Source organism: Gossypium arboreum, chromosome 11 (genome assembly GCF_025698485.1).
Source record: "Gossypium arboreum isolate Shixiya-1 chromosome 11, ASM2569848v2, whole genome shotgun sequence".
Lineage (NCBI taxonomy): Eukaryota > Viridiplantae > Streptophyta > Magnoliopsida > Malvales > Malvaceae > Gossypium > Gossypium arboreum.
The window spans coordinates 115,224,772-115,251,275 of record NC_069080.1 but is presented as its reverse complement, the minus strand read 5'-3'; the positions used below and the strand labels follow the sequence as shown (position 1 = coordinate 115,251,275).

Here is a 26,504-nt window from a genome sequence, read left to right as displayed (position 1 = left end):
AAGTCTTCTCACTTTTTTTTGATTAGATCGTCCGCACTAAAATGTGCACATTGCACAGGTTAAACCTCAATACTTAGTTTCCTGAATAGAATGAATTAGAGATGAAATACAATTTTTATAGTGTGATCGTGGTAGGGTCAATGACCAACATGCGACCTCACTCATTCGTCTCTCTTTTTCTTTTTCCCCATTATGTTGTTTTATTTTATAGTTTAAAATTTATAAGTTTTAAAAAGATTATATTTAGTTTTTAATAATTACTTTTTCTCAATTTTTTTACATAGATTTAAAATTTAATTCAGTATTTAAAATTTTAGTTATAAATATAATTGAGTAGATGGGCATGACACGTATGAATTATGCTCTTTTTTTTAAAATTCTGATTTGATTATTTGTAGTTAAAATTTTATTTTAGATATTTTATTATGTGGTTTTAATTATTTTTATTTTTAGGTTTTAGTTATTGTATAAGCTGAGCATTCGTTAATTATTTATTCTCAAATTGATTTTATTTATTAATTTATATTATCTATACAATTACTCAACTAAAGTTTTTAGAGTATAAAATTAAAAATCACAAATGGATGATTTTTTTATATGACTAATGGATTTAACTGTTATCATCTGGACAAAACTGAAATTTCAAAAAAATAAAAATAAAAATAAAAAAGACGGATTTAGTTATAGTGATTGATTCTCACAACTCGTGCATATGAACTAATAGAAGAATTTGATCTATTATAAAACTACTCAAGTATTGCCCACGCGTTTGGGATATTCATACTTCCGCACATGTAAACATACTTAATAATCTAGTTATGATAAGATAGGCTAGAAACTAGTACTTTTAGGATTCCTTAGTTAAGTTTAAAATACAATTTAAATAAAATAGGTTCGGATAAGTTGCTAATCGCACTTAACAAACAAGATCAGTGGTTAATCCCTTATATAAGATTTCATGTCTAGTATGTCAGATTCAATTTAGCACAATACTAAAAATATGAGTACCTATTTTAATGTAAATATGATTATAGATACTTTAGTTACTAACATTTTATGTTCTTAGCAATAAATTGTGTATTCAAGGTTAGTAATAAAATTTGATTTTTCATTTAGGAAAACAAGTAGAATAGCCAGCTTAATCACCAATACAAAGGCTTAAAGGATAAAGATGATATCTCGAGATAAGGTAAGTCGATCATTCATTCTTTTTTTTACTCAAATTTGACCATCATCATTTAGGAAAGAATAAAACATAGGCTAAAGATAATTTGTTGACAGGGCAATGCATCATGAAGATCAAAATAAAAAATGCCAATTTTATACTACACTTAGGTTGCCCTAAAGAGATGTCTAGACTGTTGTCTAAAGGTTTGCCCAGACATGCTATTCGAACAAGGGATAGAACATGGTGACAAAACATGCAGTTCAATGAGTTGTTTGAACATGAGGTGAAACTTTATATACATGATAGCTAAGGTCCCAATTAGACCTGTCCATGGGATAGGCCAAGCCTTAACAAAAATTTAGTCCTGTTTGATAAAGCTCAAGCTCAAAAAATGAGTCTAAAATTGCCTAAGCCCATACCGAATAAAAATGCTAAAATTTAAGCTTGACCCGGCCATAGTAAAATCTTGTATAATTTTTTTAAAAATATAATATATTAAAAACATTAAAATAAATGTTTCCCAACAAATTGTAAATAAATTTTATACTTAAATAACACTAAGATAAGTGCAACTTAACAAGCAAATGCCTCTAAAATAGTAGCAAAATTAACAATAAAATAAGAGTTATACAATATCTAAACAATAACAACAAAATAATAGCAACATAATAGTGAAATGGTAGCAAAACAGTGAGAAAACAAGAAGAAAACAACAAAGTTTTTCTTTTTGCAAATTCGGGCTAGGTCGGGCCCAGGCAAAAAAAAAAAACACTTTACTCGAGGCCCGAACTATTTTTAAACGGGCCTTATTTTTATTTCTAAACCCATTTTTCAGACCTATATTTTTGCCTTAACCCTCCCATAGGCAAGTCTAGTCCCAACAAACATAGTTGTTCTTGAATGACAAATGTTCCAAACAATAGCTATTCTTAAACAAAAATTATTGTAAACAAGAGCTATTCTTGAATGAAAGTTGTTCTCAATGGCAACTGTTCTAAACAAAAGTTGTTTTGAAGAGAGTTATTTTGAATGTAGTTTTCTCAACAAAAGAACAATCACTATTCTAAAATTGTCCAAATACTACATTCTTGCATTCTACCACACAATTTTGCTGAAGTGTCTTAGGTGTCGAGAACTCATGTCTGATCCCCTCTTTGTCACAGAATTGGACAAATTCTTCATTCTCAAATTCATTTCCATGGTCACTGCGTATCTTTCTTACCATCCCAATGATATTTCTTTATTCATTAATCAACCCCCTGCATAGTCTCTTAGATTCATCAAATGCATTTGATTTTTCGCTAAGAAACCTTAACCAAGTATACTTGGAGTAGTCATCAACACACACAAGTGTTGGAAAAAATCTGGTTCAAAAACGATTTTCTTACACAGTGAAAAATTAAAATTTTAAAAATTGACTCGGTTTGTAATATTTATAGCAATAAACCCTTTACTAAAATCGCATCTGTGTTTTTGGCTAGATAGATCCTTATCGTTCCCAGCTTTCAACTGAACAACCTTTTCTGCTATTCTCATGCCACGAACTACTTTGAGTGTGGGCTCGAACAAATTCAAATCAAACACACAACTAGAAATTATTTACTTTACTTTCAGTAGAAAACAAATCCCTTTTCAATAGAAACCGGTAGAATTGTTATTTCGAAAAATAGAATTTATACTTAGAAAATAAATTCTCACTATTTTTGGGTAAAATAACAATATCTCAAAGTTGTATGGTGTCATTTATTTATAGAGAGAGAAAGTGAAACGCTTGTTGAATTAATAGAAGTCTATTTCAATAGAAAAACAAAATCCTAATCTAACTAGGATTGGGGGTGACAACCCTAGTTAAATATACTAGGGTTAGCCGTCCCAATATTTAGCATGAGAGGCTTGAGTCTTTCTCGTATCGGGTTCAATTATAAGTACTTCTTGGACATTTAATCAAGCACTTTATAAGTCAATCCAACCTAATATATGTTTTTCTATTTTCCAAAATAAACATCATAAATTAATTTAAATTAATTAATTAATTTTTCAATTAAATAATTTTTTAACTTGATTATAATCCCGTTAAAATTATTGCAACTTTACCAAAGAAGAATCTATGAGAAAATATATTTAATTTTCCTACATTTAACGGTTTCACTATGACCAATTAATTTAATTTAATTTTTGAACTTAAATTAATTAATTAATACTTCAAAAACCCATAAATTAATTTTTCAAGTCATTTCCATTTAGAGAGAAAACCACATTCATTTTCGAATGTTTCCTATTTCTCCAACTTTACCATTTCTTTTTATTTGATTCAACATGCAATTCAGTTCTGGTTTCAACGGGCTAGCAAAGGGTCCGATTGAACATATGTGATTAAGGCTTAAATGATTTATAATTAAGTTCCAGCTTTTCACCTATTAATTTTAAACTCATTTAATCACGAAATCATTCCACTATAGTATCATGATTGAGCTCTCCCTAATGTCATACCATTATAAAAGCAACTCGATCAGTGCTCGTCCAATGACCTTGTCGTAAGTGTGTTACCTTAATAGGATATCCTTAATCTTTTTGGGATAAATCCACTCTTCCAATGTGATTCTGTTTTATCTCATGGTAATCATTACATCTTCCTTTATGAAAAGTTAATTACTACCAAATAGTAATTAAGTCTTTCATCATAAAGACGAATGATCTGTGGTAAATTCTGTTTATATTTTTACATTTATCTACAAAGCTTAAGCCTCCCCTATCCTGATCTCTCTTCCTAGCCGCTAGAATCTCACCGAGTTTGTTACTGCTGGTAGTAAACGTGAAATTTACAAGCTTACCTTAAACATAGAGTTGACTGGTACTCACCAGATTGGCTTTGAGATCATATACAAGCAACATATTCTTCAATTGGGGTATACCTGAAACATTCAAAATCCATTTACCAAGTATTTGACCTTTATTCCCATCACCAAATGTCACTCTTCCAATAGGACAATCTTATTAGTGAGGTAGAACTGGTTACCTGCAATATGTTGTGAACAAACATTGTCAAAATACCAAATTCCATCAATAGTGGACTTCAAGGAATAATAAGAAACAAGCAAACATTTATTTTATTTCTTCATTCATACGCTCTTTTTGCACTTTTTTAGCTGCAGTGCCTCGGGGAGTGGGCACTGCCTCAGGTACTGAATTCCTCCATTTCAAATCATGTAGCATCCTAAAGAAATGTGGTTTTATATGGCTAGGGGCACTGCAATAGTGGCAAATCACCTTATGGGAATGAATATTCTTCTTGGATGATTTGAATAACACTGATTTAGAGTTTTCACCAACTTCCTTTGAACCTGTGGCTTTTATAAAAATTGTGAGACTTCCTATTATAGTTTTACATTTATCTACAAAGCTTAAGCCTCCCCTACCTTGATCTCTCTTCCTAGCTGCTAGAATCTCACCGAGTTTGTTATTACTGGTAGTAAAGTTCTTAAGCATTAGCTCAGTTTCAAAAAGCTATTTCTTAACTTTCACAATATTGTCTCATTCCTTTGCAATGAGAACTTCTTTAGCAGTTGTTTAATCCAAGTTGCATTATCATCTTTCCATTGCTTATTATATTAGGATAATTGAGTTTTGATTTCACATACCATTTCCCATTTGCCTAAAATCAATTTATGTCTTTAAGAAATTTTCATCAGTCCTACCATTGTATTCTTTATCAGAATCTTCTCCACTAATTGTACTTGTAACACCCCAAACTCGGCCTAGACGTTATGGCTGAATCTGGTGATGTCACATGATAGTGCCTTTGAAAACCATGACGATGCTAAAACAGTTTCTCCGCTTAAACAACCATTCCTCATCCTATATTACTTCTAAATCGTGTCATTTGTTTCTAAAACATTATTCATTCTCAAATGTTATACTTTATAAATCATTACCTTACAAATCATTATTCATTTTCAAAATGTTATACCTAGTGGAAGCTTTTAAAGCAGTTTGCGAAAATGAGGTATTTTGAAAAAACATTCATCCAACTTAGAAACCCGAGTTTTACCTACTACTAGCAGTGATAAAACATAAAGCAGTACATAAAATCTAAATTTTAAACCAAAAATCCATAGAGGTCATAATTACAGTAAAATACCTAATTAAACTTAAAATTGTAAATATGCAGTAAACAGTTTAAAAGAGATAGTGTGGCCACCGCAGAGTCTTTTGTTACTCCGATCCTCCTAAGTCTAGGGGTTACCTGTACAGATTAAACAGAGGGGTGAGTTTTCACAAACTCAGTGTGTAATCCCCATGCATATAAATAGACAACACGATGCAGGCTTAAGCCTGTTTGATGTCGAGATCGATCCGATATAGGGTCTTAGCCGCTTCGATTCGTAATCAGTCATGCAGTAGGATTTTAGCCCATCATAGTACAGTAGCAGTAATAGATATGCAGTCACAAAATCCTACCCAGCCAGCTTCTACACACCATCTCCGTCCAACCCTATACTCCATGTGGTGATCTAATCAACCCACCCATCCCTACACTTCATAATAGTACCGAAAGTAGCTGAGCTGCTAGTATATTAGGCTTAAAGCCTTTCAGTATGCGTCCTCCACATATATTATCCCAACCCCATACAATGCAACATATAATCATGGTATGCTATCACGTAGTGTCATGCATATAATCAGTATCATATCATAATCATGCTTAGTAAACAATCATACATATATTGTTCAGTCAATTAGGGATCAAAACACTACTTACCAACCCCACAGTAGGTTCACAGTCGTCTCGGGCGACCCGTGCAACCTTAGCAAACAAATCAGTAAATTGGGCTCACACGCTCATTTGATCTACTCGTGTAGGCCCACACGGCCCAAATTAATCTTGGCTGTGTGGATCACATGGCCTGGCACAGAATTTCATACGCCTTTTTGGTTTACTCGTGTGGGTCCATACGACTCACTTGGCTGAGTCCATGTGTCACACACGACCTCACCCAGCCTTCACATGGCTGTGTCATGTACGCACAGCCTGGCTCGTTGATCAAACGCCCGTGTATCGTCACACAGCCTACCACACGGGCGACCACATGCCCCTGTGGCATCGACATTAAGCTTTTTAAGCTTTTCACTAAACTCTGTTTTCTCCATTTCGGGTACACACCTGGTATCGATTCGTAGCTAAAATCACCACGAGCCCTCCAGAACCTATTATTGACTAACATTTTGCTTAATTAGTCATTTAAATGATCAAATTAAACTTAACCCCAAAACGAAAAGTCATCTTCCAAGCGAAAAAACCTTTACCTTACGAACTAAGGATGCTTCCCTCTATAACTCGAAACTAGCACCTTCCCTCACACTAGATTTTCGGCTGACAATATAGTTAACACTAGATTTTCGGCTGACAATATAGTTAAACAGAGGTTCCTCAATTAATAACTTATAAACTAAAATTTTAGAGCACCATCATCGCTTACCGAACGAGTGTGACTCTATGTTGCGCGATATGACGAGTTGAGAATAAAGTTGAATAGGAAAATGGAGGAAAAATATGGATTCAACAAAAGAAAGGGTAAAATTCGGCAGCAGTGTAGAGAGGAGAAGGAGAAAATTTGGCAAATTCTTGGGAAGAGAAAAAAATGACCAAAATTTGAAAAATCGGAATTCTTTCAATCTCACATTTTCCTCCTAATATCACTCCCTTATCCCATAACCGTTCACTAGCACCAGAATTTTACTAACACACAAACACCTACACGGCACATGCGGTAAAATTAAATCCCTTTAATCGCGCAGAGATTCAAACCCCAAACCTCCAACCACTTAACACTCAACTTAACCACCGGACCAGCAGACCCATTCTGACATAAACTTACTAATATTTAAACTTAAGCCTACTGGACAAGAGTATGACTTTATTCATTTAAAAAAAATATTTTTGCTCAAATCAAGGCTTAAACCCAAGACTTCTCACACATTCCCATAATACATAACCACTAAAGCAGATACATTCTTGTGTCACATTTTAACAGAATTAAAAATATAAATTTTAGGGCGTTACAACTTTACCCCCTAAAAGGAAATTTCGGCCTCAAAATTTTACCTGATCAGAACGTATAAGGATATTGTTGACGCATCGCATCCTCAGGCTCCCACGTGGCCTCCTCCGAGCTATGATTACACTAGTGAACATTAACCAGTGGAATTGACTTTTTCCTCAGAGCCTTTATATATCTATCCAATATCTGTACCGGCTCCTCCTCGAACGTCAGATCTGACCTAACCTCGATCTCCTCAACTGGAACAATATGCGTGGGATCTGAGTTGTAACACCCCATACCTGTAACCCAAGCTGGAGCGGAATACGAGGCATTACCTAACTCAATCTCATGTACACAAACGTTCCCCCAGTCACCAAGACTTGGTCCAAATTAGAACTTTTTCAATTTCTAAACTTCTTATTATGGGCCTACGAGCCCCAAATCGACCATAAAAAACTATTCAAAATCAATCCTGGTCCTTAAACCATCTATAGAAAATTTGACTTTGAAACAAGGCATACGCCTGTGTAAAAGGGCAACACGCCTGTCTAGCCATTTCAACATGGTCGTGTTGATGGCCCATGTGGCTCAGACGGCCTAAACAATACAGAGACATGCCCGTGTCCTCCACCAGAGGTTTTCACACTGCCTGGCACACGCCCGTGTTCTTCGCACGGTCATGACACTCCCGTGTCCTAGCCCATGTACAAAAACATAGACATTTTGTTTCTGACGTCAGCATCCCCATAAAGTTGCATGGCCAAGGCACACGCCCGTGTGTTAGGTTGTGTCCCTCACACGGCTGAGACACATTGTCGTGTTTCTGCCTGTATGTTTACTATCATGCATACTGACTTGAAATTTTTACGTGCAGGGGACACACGGCCGGATCACACGCCCATAGGACAAGTCGTGCGTCACACACAGCCTAGATACACGCCCGTGTATCTACCCATGTGGACAATATAAGGCTATTTACCAAGCCTATTTTCCACCCTTACTTGCACAACCTACATAATGGCAACCACAATCAAGATAAGACTATCTCATGCAACCAAATTAGTCACAATAGACAACATTCCATTTATGTATTTTACTCAACCCTGAAAATAACATCTTTACATAAAAATCAAAATGAATTTAGCCGTATTTTGAGGCTTAATACAAAATGAAGGATTCCCAACCCAAGCCAACACATTTGGCTAGTTCTCAATGACACAAAAATAGTAAAGTCTAAGCCCTACACATGTCATATTCAAAAATATAGATTAAACTATATTGAATGCTTCAATTGATAGTGTGGTCGATATCTCTGACTGCCGTTGATTCTTGAGCTAGATAGGCGGCACTATAAGAAAATGAAAAAGAAGAGGGAGTAAGCATAAAGCTTAGTAAGTTGCACATAAATAAATATACGACATAACTTTACCATTCTTCAACAAGTATCATAATACACAAGTGGCATAAGTAAAACTTACTCATCAATATTCAATACACCTTATATAACATATATTGAGCTCACATTTTATACATTCTATATAGATATCTGTGTCACTCACAACACAGTTAAATTTTCCTTGTTAACTTGGAATCTTACTTTCACTGTTGAACCATTTGGAACATTATCGGATACTCATTTAGCCTCAAACATGGGGTCAGGTACTGATGCAATGTTCCAGACATGGTCGTACATAAGTTCTAGCATATCCGTGCCGATTTTATGTCCTAGACATGGTCTTACACTAACACATCTCATAGCCGATGCATGTTCCAGACATGTCTTACGCTGGCTTGTGTCTCGAGGCAGATGCATGTCCCAGACATGTCTTACACTAACTCACAATAACCCATGTATTATGGCATGAATATCCGATTTATTTTCTAGGTTCACACGAGAACTCAACTATCTCTATTACTATCATGCTTTCTCAATTCCAAGATCAAGCAATTCATGCTATATTAAATTCAAGTACAATTCAACACATACATTGACATTGTACCTGTATTCTTTACATACAACTTACCTCGTATTACAAAATGTGTCGACTAGTAGATTTAATCGATTTGCTTGGCTTTCCCCCAGTCTAGGTTCAGATTCGATATTTCTTGATCTATAATAAAAAAATGTACTTTTTAGTCACTAATTAAAATTAGGCAATCAAAATTTCACTTCTTTGATGAAATGACCATTTTACCCCTAGATTTTTGACAAAATGACCATTTTGCCCCTAGGTTCGCAAATCGATTTTTATCAAATTTCTTCGTATCTTAAGCTTAGCCAAACGCTTTTTACTCTTATAGTAACTCCAAATTTCCACTATTTCACACATTTATCATCTATTTTACAACTTATGCAAAATGGTCCTTTTAGGTGTTTTCATGCTAACATCTTTCACAAAAGTTGTTTATAACACTCCCAAGACTTATTTTATTTCATAAAAACTCAGAAAATATTACAAATTCTTTTATGGCAAAATCCTAAACTCTTAATCGTTTTTCAAAACAGTACCCTCATTTGAAAGCTTATGCTTTAAGGGTCTCAAAAATGCAAAAATCATCAACAAAGGGTATGGAACTCACTTGTGAGGATTACAAGTTACTGAAAATTTCAAGCTCAAACCCTTAAAAATGGCTAAAAAATTGATGGAAATGAAGAGAGATTGAAAGAAAAAAGATGATAGCTAGGCTTATGTATTATTATATTACACCTTATGTAATCAAACTTACCTTATGTTGACTTTTCAACATTTTCATCTCTCATGGCTGGCCAAGCTATCACAATAGGGTCTAATTGCCTTATAAAGACCCCCAATATTTACTCTCTAGCTATTTGAAACCTTTAGCTATTAATTCATGACTTTTGCACTTTATGCGATTTAGTCCTTTCTCACAATTGGACTCGCAAACGTCAAAATTAATTCACCAAAATTTTCATACACTAATATAAACATGCAATGGCTCCATAATAATAAAATAATTTATTTAACTTCGAATTTGTGGTCTCGAGACCACTATTCTGACTAGGCCTTAAATCGAGCTGTTACAATTCTCTCCCCTTAGGGATTTTCGTCCTCGAAAATCTTACCGGCGAATAAGTTCAGTTACTGGTCTCTCTTAGTCTCTTGGGTCTCCCATGTGGCTTCCTCGACTCTATGTCTATGCCATAAAACTTTCACGAGTGCAATACTCTTATTCCTCAACTATTTGACTTCTCAAGCTAAAATCTTGACCGGCTCTTCGTCATAAGTCATGTCTGGAAGAATCTCCACCTCTGTTGGCGCAATCACATGCGAAGGGTCTGATCTATATCGGTATAGCATGGACACATGACATACGTCTGAATCTTTTTCAACTCTGGTGGCAAAGCCAATCGATAGGCAACCGACCCTACTCTATCGATAATCTCATAAGGTCCTATGAAACGAGGACTCAACTTGCCTCTTCTACTAAATCTGAGGACTTTCCTCCACGGGGATACTTTCAAAAGTACTTTATCACTGACTTGAAACTTAATTTCTTTTCATTTCAAATCCGCGTAGGATTTCTGTCTATCCGAGGCGGCCTTCAAGCAGTCATGAATCACTTTGACTTTCTCCTTAGTCTCTTTGACTAAATCAACCCCGTGAATCTGACTCTCTCTAAGTTCAGTCCAATATAAGGGCGTTCGACACTTTCGCCCGTATAAAGCCTCATAAAGCGCCATCTTCAAACTTGACTGATATCTATTATTGTAGGTGAATTCAACCAATGGCAAGTACCTTTCCCAACTGCCTTGAAACTCGAGAACACAACATCGCAACATGTCTTCTAAAATCTGAATCACTCTTTCTGACTGGCCTTCGATTTGCGGGTAAAATGCCGTGCTAAAAATCAACTTTGTTCCTAAAGCCTTTTAAAAACGTACAAGGTAAATCTCGGGTCTCTATCTAAAATAATCAATATGAGCACCCCGTGTAGTCTCATAGTCTCGAAAACGTACAAGTCAGTCAATCTCTCAAGGGAGTAGTCAGTACGCATTGGTATAAAATGTATCGATTTTGTTAGTCTATCTACAATAACCCAAACAATATCATTTTTCTTCGGGGTTATCGGCAGACCTGTCACAAAATCTATAGTAATCGGATCCCACTTTCACTCGGGGACCATGATAGACTGAAGTAGACCTGAAGGCACTTGGTGTTCAGCCTTCACTTACTGACACACAAGACACTTGGAAACAAACTCTGAAATATCTCTTTTCATCCCTGACCATTAATACATTTTCTTCAAGTGTTATACATTTTTACACTGCCTGGGTGAATGGACAAACAACCACTATGTGTCTCTCGTAGATTTTTTTGTATAAGCTCATTGTCCTTGGGTACGTAAACTATATCTTTGAACATTATACACCCTTCGGTACTAATACGAAATTCAGATTCTTTTCCCGTCTCGCACTGATCCATCTTAGCTTGCAACTCATTATCACATTTCTGAGCTTCACAGATCTCTTGTAAAAATGTCGTCCTAGCTCTCAACTCTGCTAGGACCGAATCATCATTAGAAACAATCAACTGAGTATTTATGGCCCTTAAGGTAAACAATGATTTTCTACTCAAAGCGTCGGTAACTACATTCGCCTTGCTCGGGTGATAGTCAATCACCAACTCATAATCCTTTATCAGCTCTAGCCACCTTCATTGCCGCAGATTCAACTCTTTTTGAGTCATCAAATACTTGAGACTCTTGTGATCGGTGAATACTCGGCATTTCTCTCCATACAAATGGTGCCTCCAAATATTCAATGTGAACACAATAGCGGCCAACTCCAAATCGTGCGTCGGGTAATTTTTCTTATGTTGCTTTAGCTGTCTTGAGGCATAGGATATCACCTTGCCTGCTTGCATAAGCACGCACCCCAAACCATTCAAGGAGGCGTAGCTATATATCATAAATTCCTTACCCGACTCCAGTTACACTAACACTGGGGCTTCGGTCAACAAAGCCTTTAATTGCTCGAACCTCTGTTGGCACTTTTCTGTCCATTCGAGCTTGACATCTTTTTGCAACGGTCTTGTCATCAGGGTAGCTATCATAGAGAATCCGTTTACAAACCGCCTATAGTATCCAGCCAAACCCAAAAAGCTTCGGAACTCTGTCACATTCTTCGACAGTTTCCATTCAACAATAGTCGAGATTTTACTTGAGTCAACTTTAATCCCGTCACCCAACACAATGTGTCCTAGAAATCCAACCTCCTTAAGCCAGAATTCACTCTTATTGAACTTGGCGTACAATTGTTTGTCTCTCAAGGTCTGTAATATAGTCCTCAAATGCTTCGCGTGCTCATTCTCATCATACGAGTAAATCAGTATGTCATCAATAAAGACCACCACGAACTTATCCAAATACGGCTGAAAAATGCAGTACATAAAATCCATAAACACTGTCGGGGCATTAGTCAAACCAAAGGGCATGACGAGGAACTCATAATGCCCATATCTTGTCCGAAACGTAGTCTTCGGTACATCATGCTCTTTCACTCTTAACTGGTAGTATCCTGACCTCAGGTCAATCTTGGAAAATACAGTGCCTCCCTTTAACTGATCAAACAGGTCATTGATCATTGGCAAAGGATACTTGTTCTTCACTGTTACTTTATTGAGCTGTCTATAGTCGATACATAACCTCATCGACCCATCTTTTTTTTTCACAAAGAGCACCGGACACCCCATGGGGAAAAGCTCGGTCTTGCAAAGCTATTGTCAGTTAAATCTTGTATTTCAGCTTTTAATTCATTTAACTCCGTAGAATCCATCCTATATAGAGCAATCGAGAAGGGTGCCGTGCCCGGTATCAATTTGATTCCAAACTCTACTTCACTCACTGAAGGTAATCCGGGTAATTCTTCCGGAAATACATCTATAAACCCACAAACCGCTGGTACCGATTCAATCTTCAACTTAGACACTAGAGTATTTAGCATAAAAGTGAGATAAGCCTCATATTCTTTTCTCAAATATTTCTCAGCAGTCAAAGACGATACTATTACAGGCAAATTATACGATTCATCTGGCCCAACTCGAAGAACATTTTCGTCTTCACATTTCAACTCAATAACCTTTCTCCTACAATCCACTACACTGTGAGAAGTCAATCAATCCATCCCAAGGATTACATCAAATTCATTAAATGGAAATAACATCAAGTTACCCGGAAAACAATGACCTTTAATTGTTAAAGGACAATCCCTACACACTTGGTCCACTAAAACATGTCTGCCTAAAAGGTTGGACACTCTTATTACAATTTCAGTAGACTCTACTATCATGTTCATATGAGGTATCAGTTCCATACAAATATAAGAGTGGGTAGACCCTGGGTCAATTAAAGCAACAACAAATATTTCATGGATAGAAAAGGTACCCGTGATCACGTCGGGAGACTCTGCCTCTTGACAGGCACGAATAGCATAAGTCCTTGCAGACGCTTTACCCTCGGACCTCACTACAGCATCTCTTGGCGCACTTTTACTAGCAGCCCCGCTTCCAGAGTTCTTTTGTGGTCTACCCCTCAATAGAGCACTACTTGCCTTCACTTCTTGCTTTTTCTCTCTCTCTCTCTTCTATTTTGAGACAGTCTCGGATGACGTGGTCTAGTGACCCACATTTGAAGCACCCTCTTTCTTTACCTCGGCACTTGCCAAAATGACATCTACCACAATGTAAACACTCTGGCCTATTTGGCCAAGTACTGCCGACACTCTCGATAGAGGTGGCCTAGGCTCTAGAGGTCGTGTTCTGCTTGTTCTTGATCCTATTCGAGAACCCGGCCAAAGTATTCGATCGGATAGGGAATTCCTTAAATTTTTTAGATGAAGACTGATGTGATTTCTCCATCTGTCTATTTCTTAAATCCCGCGACTAAATAGCCGCCTTTCTCCTCTCTTTAACCAATTCTTCTGCCTTGCATGCCCTCTTAACGAGCACCACAAATTCTCTTAGCTCTAAAATGCAAACAAATAGTCGAATATCCTCATTTAGACCATCCTCAAACCTTTTACACATGGTAGCTTCAGTGGATACGCACTCTCGCGCATACTTGCTGAGTTTAACAAATTCACGTTCATACTCTGTCACAGTCGTACTACCTTACTTCAACTCTTGAAATTTCTTCTTTTTCTGGTCTATGAACATCTGACTAATATACTTCTTTCGAAACTCTTCCTGGAAAAATTTTCAAGTTACTCTCTCTCTCGGAACCATAGACACGACAATATTCCACCACTGGTAGGCTGAATCTCTCAAGAGCGATACTGCACACTTCATGCACTCCTCAGGCATGCACGACAATTCATCAAATACCCTGATGATATTTTCTAGCCAAAATTCTACTTTCTCCGGGTCGTCATCCATGTTAGCCCAAATTTCCACGGCCTATTGCTTCCTAATCTTATCTATCGGAGGCTTTTCTCTTCTAATCAAGTCTGCACTCGCGGAGCTACCGAGGTATACTGAGGAATCAGAGGAGGTGAAGGAGGTGGATTGTTCAGATTAACATGAACAAACTCCAAATACCAAGCATCTATCATTCAGAGATAGACTTCTCTAGGCCCTCCGTCTTGGTCCATAGTCACGGGTTCACTCTCAACTAGCGCGGTCCTTTCAGCAAGAGCCAACGCGTTACTCTCCACGTCACCCGCCGTGGCTCTATCATGATCCATTTACTATATGAAAATACAATTTATAATAGTCAAAAGTTGTCACACTATCAATAACAGTTATGGCATGTATAGCTAGACTCGTACTCTCATTAGGTTAGTTCTAGAACCGACTAAACCATAGCTTTGATACCACTAAATGTAACAACCCATACCTGTAACCCACGCTGGAGCGAAATAAGAGTCATTACCTAACTCGATCTCGTGCACACAAACGTTCTCCCAGTCATTGAGAGTTGGTCCAAATTAGAACTTTTTAAATTTCTACTTTAAGCTTCTTACTGTGGGCCTACGAGCCTTAAATCGGCCATCGAAAATTGTTCAGAATCAATCTGGTTCATTAAAACATCTATAGAAAATTTGAATTTGAAACAAGGCACATGCCCGTGTAGAAGGGCAACATGCCCGTGTGGCTATTTCAACATGGTCATATTGATGGCCCGTGTAGCTCACACGGCCTAAGCAATACAGGGACTCGCCTGTGTCCTCTACCTTATGGAATTAATTATAAATGCACACCTACAGGGGTTTTCACATGGCCTGGCACACGCCCGTGTTCCTGGCCCATGTCTTTCACACGACCATGACACGCCCGTGTCCTAGCTCGTGTGCAAAAACATAGACATTATGTTTCTAACGTCAGCATCCCCATAAAGTCACACAGCCAAGGCACATGCCAGTGTGCTAGGCCGTATCCCTCACACGGCTGAGACACACAGTCGCGTCTTTGCCCATATGTTTACTATTATGCATACTGACTTGAAATTTTTACGTACAGGGGACACACGGCTGGATCACACGCCCATAGGACAGGCCGTGTGTCACACACGGCCTAGACACACGCCCGTGTGTCTACCCGTGTGGAAAATATAAGGCTATTTACCAAGCCTATTTGCCACCCTTACTTGCACAACCTATATAATAGTAACCACAATCAAGATAAGATTATTTCATGCAACCAAATCAGTCACAATAGACAACATTCCATTTATGTATTTTACTCAACCCTGAAAATAACATCTTTACATAAAAATCAAAAATGAATATTAGCCATCTTTTGAGGCTTAATACAAAATGAAGGGTTCCCAACCCAAGCCAACACATTTGGCTAGTTCTCAATGACACAAAAATAGTAAAGTCTAAGCCCTACACATGTTATATTCAAAACTATAGATCAAACTATATCGAATGCTTCGATTGATAGTGTGATCGATATATCTGACTTTCATTGATCCTTGAGCTAGATAGGCGGTACTATAAGAAAATGAAAAAAGAGAGGGAGTAAGCATAAAGCTTAGTTAGTTGCAAATAAATAAATATACAACATAACTTTACCAGTCTTCAACAAGTATCATAATACACAAATGGAATAAGCAAAACTTACTCATCAATATTCAATACACCCCATATAGCATATATTGAGCTCACATTTCATACAGGTACCTGTGCCACTCACAACACAATTAAACTTTCCTTGTTAACTTGGAATCTTACTTTCACTGTTAAGCCATTTGGAACATTACCAAATACTCATTTAGCCTCAAACATGGGGTCAGGTACTGATGCCATGTTCCAAACATGGTCTTACATAAGTTCTAGCATATCCGTACCGATACCATGTCCCAGATATGGTCTTACACTAACACATTTCATAGCTGATGCATGTCCCAAACATGTCTTACACTGGCTTACGTCTCGAGGCCGATACATGTCCCTGACATGTCTTACACTAGCTCTCGTCTCAATGCCGATGCTATGCCCTAGACATGGTCTAACACTAGCTCCCATAATATGACCGATGCATGTCACAGGCATGTCTAACAGTAACTCACAATAACCCATGTGTTATGGCATGAATATCTGATTTATTTCCTAGGTTCACACGAGAACTTTACTATCTCTATTACTATCATGCTTTCTCAATTCCACAATCAAGCAATTCATGCTATATTAAATTCAAGTACAATTCAACACATACATTGACATTATACTTGTATTGTAACGCCCTTAACCCGAATCCGTCACCGGAATAGAGTTACAGAGCATTACCAGAGTTACCGATTCATTTATCAGATATTTTATTAATCCGATATCTTTTCTTTTCCACGTTCAAGTCTCGTATTCAAGTCATCCGGATTTTTATAAAGAAATTTGATCATCGTTTTCATTTATTTCATGTTATAATACATTCAACTAATGCTCTAAACAAAATTATCATTTTACCCCTAAACTTTTAATTAATGACGATTTCGTCCTTAGGTTAAAATAAAATAAAATTATTGCAAATTTAATCCTTATTTCCAGCCGTTATTCTCACACAAATTGATAACAACCTATGAATTCTATAAAATGTCGAATTTTCCATAATTTTAACACTTTTCAATTTAATCCTTAAAACATGTTTTTCCACGATCTTGAGCTAAATTAATAATTTCATTCAATTTTGTAATTTAAATAATAAAATAATCCATTTCATGCAAATTGGTCATTTCTAACATTTTTTTACAGAATTACCCATAAAATTTTACTTTTATTCAATTTAGTCCATGAGCTTAAAACATACAAATTAGCCATGCTAGCTGAATATTCATACATATTTTCCTCCTCCTCCTCTCCATTCCACATCCTTAATTTATATAACACGCAACAAGTAACATTATCAATAATTTCACTATTTACTTATGTATTTTCAAAACTGTCCATTTGCGTCATAGTCACTAAATTATTTATATCTTAAGCTACAGAACTCGAAACTAAGATCCGCTAATTTTCCCTGAAACTAGACTTACTTATCTTCTTACCATAAAATTTTCAGAATTTTTGGCTTAGCCAATAAGTACAGTTTATTCTTTAAAGTTTCCTGCATTCGTTGTCGACGATTTCGACCCTTCTTCACTAAAATTAATTATCTCATCGTACGAGATTCGGATGATGTTCCTGCTTATTTCTATTGAAAATAGACTCTTTAAGAATTTTAAACATATAAATTTAATCCATTAATTATTTTTCTCCAATTTTTGATAATTTTCCAAAGTCAGAACATGGGAACCCGAAATCATTCTGACATTGTCTCACAAAACTTATTATATCTCATGATTTACAATTCCATTGCTTACCGTTTCTTCTATAAGAAACTAGACTCAATAAGCTTTAATTTCATTTCTACAATTTTTTGAGATTTTTCAAAGTTAGACTATTGCTGCTGTCCAAAACTGTTTTAGTGCAAAATGTTGATTTTCATTTTGCCCCAAATTTCACAGTTCATACAATTCAGTCCTTACTTAATTAACCCCTCAATTAAACTAATTTTCTCAATTAACACTTTTCCTAGAAATTATAAGTTATTTCATAACTATTGAAATTCAGAATTTCCACATAAAACTCTAACTTCAAACTCTTTTACAATTTAGGTCCCAAACATTCACTTTCTATTCAATTCTTTCAATAAAATCAGCATATAAACAATTTAAAGCTCTAATTCTATGTCAAATCATCATATACTTCCAGCACATATTCATATAAACTTTTAATTTCTTTCATAGAATCAAGAACTAATGAATTCAACAAATGGACCTAGTTGTAAAAGTCACAAAAACACAAAAATTTCAAGTAATAATCAAGAATTGAACTTACTTGCAGTAAAAATATGAAAAACCAGCTTAAAGGAACTCTTCCATGGTGTTTTTTCTGATGAGAATGCAGAAAAATAAAGAGAAATCTAGATAATTCCACTTTAGTCCTAGCTTTATTAAGTAAATTTTGCAATTTTCCAATTTTACCCTTATTTTCTTGGTGATTTCATGCTCTTGCCGTCCAGCCCAAATAGACCTTGGGTTTATTTGCCTTTTAAACCGTCTTTCTTTTATCATTTAAGCTATTTAATCATTTTCCACAATTTTACATTTGATACAATTTAGTCCTTTTTGTTCAATTAGCTATCAGTACTTTAAATTTTTTTGACGAAACTTTAATACTAACTTATTAACACTCCATAAATATTTATAAAAATATTTATGGCTCGATTTAAAATTCTCGAGGTCTCGATACCTCGTTTTCAATTCTAATTATTTTAATATATATATATTTGTACATTTCACTATTTCAAAATTTTTCCTAACTTCACATTTAACTTATACTCACTAAATTAATAATATTTCCTACTCATTTGTCGGATTTAGTGATCTCGAATCACTGTTCCGACACCACTGAAAATTAGGCTGTTACATGTATTCTTTACATACAACTTACCTTGGATTACAAAATGTGGTGACTAGTCGACTTAATCAATTTGCTTGGCTTTCCCCCGATCTAAGTTCAGATTCGATATTTCTTAATCTATAATAACAAAATTAGACAATCAAAATTTCACTCCTTTAGTGAAATGACCATTTTGCCCCTAGACTTTGACAAAATAAACATTTCACCTCTAGGTTCGTAAATCAATTTTTATCAAATTTATTCGTATCTTAAGCTTAGCCAAACCTTTTTTACTCTTATAGCAACTCTAAATTCCCACTATTTCACACATTTATCATCTATTTTACAACTTATGCAAAATGGTCATTTTAGGTGTTTTCATGCTAACACCTTTCACAAAAGTTGTTTATAACACTCTCAAGACTTCTTTATTCTATAAAAACTCAGCAAAAATTACAAATCCTTTCATGGAAAAACCCTAAACTCTTAATCATTTTTCAAAATAGTACCCTCATTTGAAAGCTTTTGCTTTAAGGGTCTCAAAAATACAAAAATCATCAACAAAAGGGTATAGAAACCACTTACTTGTGAGGATTACAAGTTACTGAAAATTTCAAGCTCAAAACCCTTAACAATGGCTGAAAAATCAGTGGAGATGAAGAGAGAATGAAAGAAAAAAGATGATAGCTAGGCTTAGATATTATTATATTACACCTTATGTTATCAAACTTACCTAATGTTGACTTTTGAACATTTTCATCTGTCATGGCTGGCCAAGCTATCAAAATAGGGTCTAATTGCCCTATAAAGACCCTCAATATTTACTCTCTAGCTATTTGACACCTTTAACTATCAATTCAGGACTTTTGCATTTTATGCGATTTAGTCATTTCTCGCAATTGGACTCGCAAACGTTAAAATTAACTTACCAAATTTTTCATACACTAATATAAACATGAAATGGCTCCAAAATAATAATAAAATAATTTTTTTGACTTCATATTTGTGGTCCCGAGACCACTATTCTGACTAAGCCCTAAATCGAGCTGTTATACGAGTGGTAGTGCCTCAACATCGAGATATGAAAAACATCATGAATCCGATCCAACTCTGGAGGTAGCTCTAACTAATAGGTGACCGGTCCCACTCGTTTCAGTATGCGATAAGACCCAATAAATCTAGGGCTCAACTTGCCATTGCTACCAAACCTCAGGACCTTTTTTCAAGGTGATACCTTCAGAAACACGAAATCCCCCACAGAATACTCAATCTCTCGCCTCTTCATATCAGAATAAGACTTCTTCCTGTCAGAAGCTTCCTTCAAACAATCCTTAATCAGCCGAACCTTATCCTCAGTCTCAGAAACTAGCTCAGGGCCCAGAACACGCTGCTCGTCCAACTTAGTCCAACATGAAGGAGTACGACACTTACGACCATACAAAGCCTCGTAAGGTGCCATCTGTATACTAGATTGATAATTGTTGTTATAAGCAAACTCTACTAGCGGCAAGTACTCCTCCCAACTGCTACAGAAATCAATGACGCAACTCCTTAACATGTCCTCCAATGTCTGAATCAGCTTCTCTAGCTGACCATTTTTCTGAGGATGGAAAGCAGTACTGAAGACCAATCTAGTACCCAGAGCTTCATGCAGCTTCTTCCAGAACCGAGACGTGAAGTGAGGATCCCTATCAGAGATGATCGAAACCGGTACCCCATGCAGTCTCACTATCTTAGACATATACAACTTAGCTAGTTTCTGCAGAGAGTAGTCAGTGCAAATCGGTATGAAATGGGTGGACTTGGTCAATCGATCTATGATAACCCAAACAGAATCTTTCTTAGTAGGGGTGACGGGCAACCCACTAACAAAGTCCATAGTCACTCGCTCTCACTTCCAAAGTGGAATCTTAACTGGCTGCAACAATCACGAAGGCAACTGATGCTCAGCTTTAACCTGCTGGCATGTCAGACACTTAGCCACAAATTCAGTAACCTATCGTTTAAGACTTGGCCATTAGTATAACTCACGAAGGTCACAATACATCTTATTTCTGCGAGGATGCGTAGCATAGAGGCTACCATGCGCCTCTCGCAGTATAGATTGCCTCAAATCAGTATCCTTTGGAACACAAATTCTCCCTCGAAAATAGAGCACCCATTCACTATTTAGTCCAAAATCCATCGTATCACCACTCTCAACCTATCGAAATTGAAGACCTAGTGACTCATCCTCCAACTATTTACTCTTAATCTGTTCAATCCACGTCGGTTTAACCTGAAGTTCAACCAATAAACTACCATAATCAAATAAACTAAGGCGAGCAAACATCGCCTTAAGATCAGTCACAGCCCTACGACTCAGTGCATTGGCCACCACATTAGCCTTACTGGGGTGGTACTCGATCATACAATCGTAGTCCTTAAGCAGCTTAATCCATCGCCGCTGCCTAAGATTTAACTCCTTCTGAGTAATGAGATACTTGAGGCTCTTGTGATCAGTATGGATGATGCACTTCTCACCATACAGATAATGCCTCCAGATTTTCAGTACGAATACGACAGCGGCCAACTCTTGGTCATGCGTCGAATAGTTTGCCTAATGAGTTTTAAACTGACGAGACGCATATACTACCACCTTACCCTCTTGCATCAATACACAACCTCCTTAACACCGTAGTAACCATAGCGAGTCTTAAACACCGTCTTATGCACATCAGCCTCCTTAACTCTCAATTGGTGATACTCTGATTGGAGATAAATTTTGGAGAAAACCGAAGCTCCTCAGAATTGGTCGAACAGATCATCTATCCTCGGTAGGGGTACTTATTCTTTATAGTCAGTTTATTCAATTGTCGGTAGTCAATACACATACGCATTGATCTATCTTCTTTTTCACGAACAGAACTAGTGCTTCCCACGGAGACATACTAGTGCAGATAAACCCACGATCCAGTAACTCTTGAATCTTTACCTTAAGTTTCACGAGCTCTTTTGGTGTCATTCTATAAGGAGCGATGGACACCGAAGCTGTACCAGGGAGGAGCTCAATCCCAAACTCTACTTCCCGATTTGGAGGTAACCCAGGTAGCTCTTTAGAAAATACGTATGGAAAGTCTTTAACCGTTCTGATATCATTAATCGAAGAATCTTCAGAATCTGAAATCCCTTACAAACCAATTTTTCGGCCCTCAATGCAAAAATCACATTCGACAAGCAGTTCCGACGTTCTCCGATTATAACTACTTTGTTATCCTCCTCAGTTCTCAACATAACCCTTTTCGTGGCACAGTCCAAACTCATTCGGTGTTTCACCAACCAGTCCATTCCCAGTATTAGATCAAACTCTCCAAAAGGAGGTTCCATCAAATCTGCTAGAAAGATAGCCCCTTGAACCTCTAAAGAAACATCTCTAAACAATTTGTTAACCCATATCAACTGTCCAAGCGGACTTAGTACAGTGACCTTACTTGAAGTAATCTCAACCAGTATACCCAAGTTTTCAGATACGGTACAAGCTATATAAGAGTGAATAGGTCTTATATCTATCAATACAGTATAAGGTACATTGTAAATAAAGAACGTACCCATAATAACGTCTGGAGTATCTCCATCCTCTCGGCGACGTACAGCATAAACTAGAGCCGGCTGCCTCACCTCAGCATGACTAGCACTTCTGTCCGGTGCTCTCTGACCACGGCTTAATCCATTACCACCTCTGGCCTAACCCCGGCCTCTCGGTGGTACAGTACCAGTGCTTGGAGCTTACATCTGATCGGACCTCCGCGGACACTCTCTAATACGGTGCTCTAATAGACCGCACCTCAAACAAACCCTAGTTCATTTCCAACACTCGCCCTGATAATGTCTACCACAGTCAGTACACGTCGACTGTCCCGTAGCAGCAATAGGAGCCCCAAATCTAATCGGCCCATCAACTCTGACCTTTTTCTTAAGCTTCTGAATGGAACTTGAGGGCTTTGAATCCCTCTTGCTCCAACCTCTCTCTTGGTTCTGGTGCTCAGCGCGTTTCACTTCCTCGGTGATCTTCACGTTATCAACCAGTGTAGCAAAGTCTCGCTCTCTCTGTAGAGCTATTAAAACCCTCAGATTATCCTTGAGACTATCCTCAAAGTGAACATATCACTCGTACTCAGTCGCCACCATACCTCGTACATAGCGGCTCAGTCACAAAAATTTGACCTCATATTCGGCCATCAATCTATCGTCTTGGGTTAAATTCAGGAACTCTCTCCTACGGGCATCCATATATCTGGCCCCCACATATTTCCCTTGGAAAACAGTCTTAAAGAAATCCTAGGTCAGTTGATCGAACTGAGTGCCCACCTTAATAGTGAGCCGCCATTGATAAGCCTCATCACGTACCAGTAATACAACACCCTTTAATTTCTGCTCGGGGGTGCAGTCAGATCGTCTGTAGTCCTTTCTATGGCCTCAATCTAGTATTCAGCCACATTAGGGGCAACTCTAGTAATACCCTTAAAAAGCTCAGCTCTGTTAGATCAGAGTCGTTCTGTAACCGACCCACAGCCTCCAGCTCTAGTATTGGGCCTAGCGACCATCTCCAGAATATGTGACATAGCCTGGGATAGTGTGTCGTCCTTAGCCGCTCGACCATGAGACCTAGTCTCAGTCATAGGTGAAGCTAGTGTCTCTCTAGTATCCAGATTAGGCAGGTTGCCTGATGACGAGGACCCAGCTCGAGCCCCTCTACGGCCTTTACAATTGTAACGCCCTAAATTTTAGACTTGGAAGTATTAGGCCTTCAGCATAGGATCAGTTAGGAGGCTGCACATAAATGTTTAATTATGCAAGAAGGTGACACAAAATTTGCATCTGCTTCAGTGGTTAAGGGTTCTAAGTGTTCTGGAAGTGTCTGAGAAGTCTTGGGTTTAAGCCTTGGCTTGCGTAAAAGTTTTGTTTTTAAAGGAATAAACACTGTCTCTAGGCAGTAGGCTTTTAAATAAAAATGGGTAAAACATGACAGAAAAATGGTCTGCTGGTCTAGGGGATAAGTGGAACGTGGTGGTTGCTTGAGGTCTGAGGTTCGAGTCTTGGTGGGGGGCAGTAGAGTGTTTTATTTTACTGCTGTGCCATGGGAGTATTGTGGTTTGACTGAAACACTGAAAAGTTTGAATGAATTTCAAACTAAGTGGTTGAGGGAAGGATGATCGGTTTGAGTGATTTGAGGAGGGATTTTAGGAGAAAATCAAGGGGATTTGAAGCTGAGGGAGTGTTGGTGCCGAATTGGGATTGTAGGTAACCCAATGAATTCTGTTTTGGGGTTGGCTTTTTGCTTTTCATTTTCAGTGGCTGTCATTTTCTTTAGGTGCCAAATTTGTGTTTCAAGTTTTGGGCTACTCATTCTTCAGTTTGTTGCGTTTTCCTCTTTGAAGCTGATTAGTGCATCACGGGTACCTTTCATTTTTGGTCTGTCTCAACTTACTCTTTCACAATGCCTTACTGACCGATTATCTTTCATGTCCCTCTCTTTACCTTATTTTATTTTGGCTAAATATTTGCATTCTATTCTTTTCTCTGCATCTCTCTCAAATCGGGTATGCTTTTGGTCGAGTACCTTTTTTTCCCTTTTTCTATCAATTTTTCCCTATCCTTACATTTTGGTTATGTTTGTTGAATATATCCTCTTTGGTTGAATATTTCATCTCTCCTCTTCCTGTTCTTGAGGATTCGGCATTGTCATGTGATTAGACAGTTAGAGTGTTTGGTTGTTCCTCTTTTCCTTTCTTTCTCTCTCTGTAGTAATAGTATTTCCATCTAACATTTTTCTTTCTCTGCTGATTGCTGTTAGGGGTAAGATTGTTTCAACTTGCCTCGGTTTCATTGTATGCTTTTGGGGTGGAGGCCAATTGCTTCTGTCTCCTATTCTCAGTTCTACACTTTCAGTAGGTTGATATACATTTGGTCCAACTATTTGCGGGTATAGTAATAGATAACAATTCTCTATTGGAATGCAGGTAATCTTTAGAGGTTACAACCAATCTCTTGTGCAAGCCTCCATCAAACGATCAAGGCGTGGGATAGGTAATCATTTGAATAAGTGTTTTGGTAAGGGTTCGCTTCAACTTGATTGTTAAGCAATTAACTGAAACTTCTGTTTGTGATAGGTTGGAGTACTCGTGGGCTAGTTGCGCACTTTCGTAATCAGGTGTGTAAAAATACTGCCCTAATCGTAAATCAACAAAAGCTGAAATAGGTGACCGTTGACGCTACATGAGCGTGCGCTCGCTCATGTGGTAGTCCGTATGCCTAAACGTGGGCGTAAAATCGTTGACGCCACCATGAGAGATTTCATGGGCTTAGGCTATTTTGGGACATTTTGAACTAAATTGAGCTGTGTAGGCCCTAGGAGTATGTGGGCCCCACACAGGTAAACCACACGAACGTGTGGAGAATATTGGGTCAGGCTCTGTAATCTACATTGCCAAGGCCATTTCTGGGCTATGTGGGCCACATGAGAGTGTGGGCCTACAAGAGCCCGCATTATGGGTCTTCGGCCCATTTGTACTGTTTGACTGTTAAGGTTGCATAGATCGTCCGAGACGATTGTGGACCTACTGTTGGGTTGGTAAGTATACCTAGACCCCAGATTGATAAATGACTATTTTGCCCTCATATGGTAAAATGACTATTTTGCCCTTATGTGGTAAAATGACTATTTTGCCCTTATGTTATGTATGCATATATGTGCATGTATGACCGTATTTTAGCATGTTATTTAAACTATAATGAATACATGTTTGATTCTATGATATGACATGACATGATTGTATGATGTATTACATAGGGATGGGTTTATTATGCTTGGAAGAAGTGTATTATACTGGCAGCTCTGTTGCAAATCACTGATGGCTCTAAGCCTATTATATTGGCAGCCCTACTGCAAATACTGTTTAGTGCCGCAATCGGTGCTACTTGGAATGTAGAGACGGGTGGGTTGATTTTATCCCCACATGGAGTGTAGGGTTGGACGGAGATAGAGTGTAGAGGTTGGATGGGTAGGACTTGCATACTATTTACTGTTACTGTAATGGGCCAAGGCCCGAACATATAACTATTTCTGTATTAAGATGGGCAAAATCCCAAACTGATATTGTCACTGTTACTAAAAAGGGTTAGGCCCAGACTGTGCTTATTTTCTGACTGTTTGCTTATATGGGATTACACACTGAGTTTTCATAAACTCACCCATCTATTTATCTGTACAGGTAATCCATAAGCTTAGGCGGATCGGTGTTGCGAGGGACTCAAAGGCAGCCACACAACTGCATTTACTATCATATTTACTTTTATTTTTATAAGTAATTTTAATTTGAATATTTTTACTGTAATAAGGCCTCTATGGATTTAACTTTAA

At 37.4% G+C, this 26,504-nt stretch overlaps 1 long non-coding RNA gene across 1 annotated transcript; it reads left to right on the top strand.

The window, feature by feature from the left end:
• The first annotated feature begins 1,019 nt into the window (after window positions 1-1,019).
• LOC128283769 (uncharacterized) lies at window positions 1,020-26,504 on the top strand. The gene is made up of 4 exons (XR_008274180.1): window positions 1,020-1,189; window positions 25,105-25,171; window positions 25,255-25,295; window positions 26,356-26,504. It is a non-coding gene; the product is annotated as an uncharacterized LOC128283769 (long non-coding RNA).